The following is a 5016-nucleotide window of genomic DNA, read 5'->3' as shown; positions in this document are numbered from 1 at the left end:
CCAAATAAAAAAAACAAATAAACATTAAAAAATAAAACCAAAGGAAAGGAAGGGTATCATTGTTGCAGAGATTTATGTCTTAGCTTTCCCTATGGATAAAAAAAAAGTTTCACAAGACTGTCTGTCATCCTTCTATCTGGTATATACAGAGGATTCCTTTGAAATGAGATTTCTCTGGTAAATGTGATTCACAGAGGAGCCGTCTTGAACTTGGGTTTCAGAGATGATCATGTGTCCTCTTAAAAAAAAAAAAAAAAAGTTAATTAGGTCCAACTAATTCTCATGCTGAAGTGGTATATTTTGGGGTAGCATTTGCTCCCCTTCACTTTGGATGTATCCCACTTTATTTACACAGTCATCTACTGAAGACATCCTGATATTTGAAAGTTTTTAGTTATTACAAGTAGAGCTGTTGTGTGTAATTGTGATACTTTTTGTCTGGACACTTTTTCAAAGCTGTTCACTAAGTGCTAGACGTGTAGTATTCAGGTCACAGGTGAGCCTTGTTTAACTGTGGAAAAATCCAGCTATGTTTCTCTGTGGCATGTGGGATCTTCCTGGGTAAGAGATCGAACTAGAGTGTCTTGCATCGTCAGGCAGATTCTTTACCACTGAGCCACCAGAGAAGCCCTGCCCCCACCCCTTTTATGAGTTTACTGGATCTAATAGGTGTGCAGTGTTACTTCAGTGTTGTTTTAGCTTGTAATTTCCTAATGATATGTGAATTTGAGTATTTTTGATATGCTTATCTACTATCTTTATATTTTCATAGGCCCGGTGTTTAGATTTATACATTTTTAATGAGATTGTTTGTTTTAGATTTTTTGGTATAGTTGTAGTACAATCCTTTATCAGATATGTATTTTGTAAATATATTTTTTCTGTGGCTTGTGTTTAAGTTTTGTGAATAAGGTTTTTCACAGTTTAAATTTCTAATTTTTTAAAGTTCATGTTATATATATTTTATATCCTTTTTGGATAGACTTTAGTTTTTTTTTGTTAAATTTGATTAACAAAACTGAGGTACTGTAGACACAGTTTTAATCAAAGCTGAGGTACCATAGATACAGTTTTGCCTTTTGTTTATTGAGAAGTTTGAATGAGGTTGGTGTAAACTGTAAAATTATGTCTACATTCATTTGATTGGATATGGCTTCCAGTTATTTGTATAATTGGTTTTGGCGATATCATAGGAAGTCAGTTTCCCCAAGGGAAACTGGGGTCCATGAAACATGAACTGTCTTTGATCACTTTCTGCTTTTTCTGGCTTTGGATTTGACTTGTTTGGATATCTCATACTAGTGGAATCACAGAATGTTTGTCGTTTTTTGGTCTGGTTTATTTCACTTACTATAATGACCATAAGGTTCGTCGACATTGTAGCGTTGTCAGAATTACTGACTTTGAAGGGCTGAATCATATTCCATTGCATGTCTACCACAGTTTGTTTATGGAGTGGGCTGCCATGGACACTTAGATTGCTTCTGTTGGCCAATGTGAATCATGCTGTTGTGACTATGACTGCAGAAGCATGCATTTTTTCAGCCCCTTTTCCCATACCTTTTGGGTACATAGCATGAATTAGAATCGAACTATGAATTTATTCCATGTGTTAGTTTTGGAGTAATTTCTGTGATGTCTTGCACAGTGACAGCACCATTTAATTTTTTTTGTATGGTAGAATACTGTTCAAGCTTTTGAATATACCCTGTGTTGCATATTCAGTCACCCACCTATGGACACTTGAATGGGTTCTACCTTTGAGCTATTGTGAATAATGTCACTATGAATCTTTGTGTGCCAGTTTTTGATTGAATTATTAACAAATACATAGTACTGTATATGAAAGAAACCACAAGGACCTACTGTAGAGTTTAGGAAACTGTATTGAATATCTTATGATAATGTATAATGGAACAGAGTCTCAAAAGGAATATATGAAAAAGACGTAATAACCATGATAATTATTGTGCCAACACTGAGTTATCATAGCACTACTCAACGTGTCTTTATACATGCCACTAAAATATTCACATCTGTAAGTATAAAAAATTATATAAAAAATCAAGAATTGAAACAGAGAATAAATAAACTTCCTGTCATTGCTCATCATCATTTATGCACTGTTACTACCGGTACCACTGATTGTATAAGTGCTGGACTAGGAATTGACATTCGTGTAAACCAAGAGATTGTGAAGGTGTAAGGAAGTATAACTCATTGAATTCCTTAACGAAGGATTATATAACTCTATGTACATGAAGTGAACGAAAGTCTGTTTAATTGAGCCACATTCTTCCTAGAGTGATGAGCTTCCACCCCACCCAATGTTAGTTCACAATTAAATCCTGCAGTCATCTGGCTTCAATGTCTGCTTCCTGCCATCCAGAAAGAAAAGATGAGGAAGTCCTGACAAAACCGATGCTATTTTTCTTTTTTTGATTTGTATTTTATCGCAGGGCTTGGCAAAAAAGAGGGCCTAACCTGTTTCTAGAGTTGCATCCCAAGGATTGCTCTGGAATGTTACATATGTTGACAAACTGCTGATTATTTTCAAGAAAGGACAATGATCTGCACTTTAGTATCTGTTGCTTGAGCTGGAATAGCAGGCATCCCTTGAAGTGCAGTCCTTCATGCTGAAGTAGGCACACCTGAAGCAATAGCATAAAAGGAACACATTTATCATGTAGATATCACATCCCATGCATTTGTAATAATTTTTCAGTTGTACCCCTCATCATTGGAGGAACTGACTTGTCCCAGTGATAACTAGAGTACCCAGTATAACAGTTCTTTGACTTATGAGTACTTCTTATGAGTACACTTATGAATACTTCTTCCAATGTTCTTTCTCCTACTTTGGTCATGAACAGTAGAAGCTGATGGCAGTGGTTCTTGAAATGTATATTGATTCCAGGTGGCACAGTCGGTAAATACCCTGCCTACCAGTGCAGGAGATGGAAGTGATGTGGGTTTGATCCCTGTGTCAGGAAGATAACAATTCATACACTTGTTTTATGTGAACAAGTTGGATACCCATGAGTTTTTTTTCTTCTGTATATGGAAAAACAAATGCTGTTCAAAGACACTGAAAGAACCCTGATGTTGAAAATCAAATCTGTATTGTGAGCAATGCTTAGAAATCCATGAGTCGAAGCGTAGTATTATGCCTATCATCCTTGTATTTCCCTCAGTGAAATACTTTGAGAAAAGCTCTTCATTCATGGTGTGGATTCATGAAGAAGCTAAATAGCATTAATCCTTTACATTGACAACTGTGAATTTAAATCTCCTGTGAATCCTATGTGACAACCGCACATACCAACATGATTTATTAGTATTATATCAATATTTTTAGTTCTGTTGTATGTCAAGTAAAAAAATCTGTATGTAATTGTACATGAAGTCAAAACATAAAATCAGTGCAAATACAAAATATTCAATCCTTTGAGAAAGGGAGCAAAAAATCTATGTGCTTTGCCTATTGCATTTTTATGTATTAGATCCTTAAGTATTTTATTCACCACACCCAACTGAATGATTCACAAATTTTCAGAGAAGAAAGGATCATTTCTCTTTAACAATGAGTAGTTTGACTCCTCTCAAAGCAAAGTCATAAGTGAGTCTAATTTTGTGTGAGAGAGGTCTGAGCAGGCACTTTTGAAGGTTTATTCATACCAGTCATTCTCATATTTATAAAGTCTTTAAAGGTTGAATCACTGAGGTGTTGCTTCTACACTTGTACTAGGCTGAGTAGCAACATGCCTTTCTCCCTAAGTGCAGTAGAAGTCTTCCCAACCTGTCTGTCTTCAGTCCTCTGGAGTATGTATTGCTTGAGCTCACCACAGCCTAGTAGATGGAAATCGCCGGGATATTCTGGAAACCATTGTTATTGCAGTCTCTTCAGGAGGTTACAACTGCTGCAAACCTCAGGATTTTACAAAGAGCTTTTTACCACCTCAGATGAAGGATAAAAGTCAACACTCGTGACATCACAGGCTTCCATGGCCTGTACATGATTGTTGGCTTTGCTTTCATAATCATCCTGTTTTTTATACCAACTAAGATGTCATTGTATTTTTTTTATCATGATTTTATCTTTGATGGTTTTTAGATCTATTATGGATTTTCCTATGTATCTTCACTTATTGGTGAGGGTCTTATGTTAGTAGTGGTTTCTAAAACTGACTTGCAGTTAGTTAGCTGTGGTAGAATCGGAAAAAGAATGACCAACTGTATATTATTAATATTATGTATTAATATATATCAATATATTAATATATTATTAGTTTCATTGTTTGCAGTCATCCAATTCTAACTTTCTGAAATAAACATTCAGAAAAATCATATCCTTTTGAATGTCCATTTGACTGTATAGGTATTACATAAACTTGTTTAAAGTTTCCATTATGTTTCTTCTGTTTGATGTAGATATTAGCCTTTGGTTCTATCACTAGCATTGCAAGAAAAAAAAATAATTAGAGCTCCTATGCTAATTTTACCGTTAGCAATAAGTATAGCATCAAGTGAACACAGAAGAGTGGACCAAATATGAAAGTTAGTTTAGAAGAAAACATACAGTGTTGAATGATTACAGTAGGAATATAGTTATGAAGTTTCCTTATTATTATTCTATCCTTTCAGTTTCCTTTGCAGGGGTGTTACTGTGCAGATTCCAGTACTATGGCTAGAGTGAGTAATAGTGTCATTATTTGTGAGAGCAACTCTGCTAAGTCTTAACGATCATGTCACTCAAGGCTTTTTAATAAAGTAGTGTTTGTAGTTTGTGAAGTCACATAAGTTGTATTCATTCAAGCAATAGTATCAAACAGCTATGGCATCAATTATAAATGTGAATGGATATAAAATGTGAATCCATTTCACTGTGATAAGTTATTATTGAAGGTATTCTATTAATGCCAGTAACAAAGCTGTGTAGAAATATTACAATGTTTATTAAGAAAAGAAGATGAACAACTTTGTTTTATTATTGCATTCCTTTTAAACCAGTTTAAT

Source organism: Bos mutus, chromosome 1 (assembly GCF_027580195.1).
Source record: "Bos mutus isolate GX-2022 chromosome 1, NWIPB_WYAK_1.1, whole genome shotgun sequence".
Taxonomy (NCBI): Eukaryota; Metazoa; Chordata; class Mammalia; order Artiodactyla; family Bovidae; genus Bos; species Bos mutus.
The sequence above is the reverse complement of the archived record's forward strand: the minus strand, read 5'-3'. Positions refer to the sequence as shown.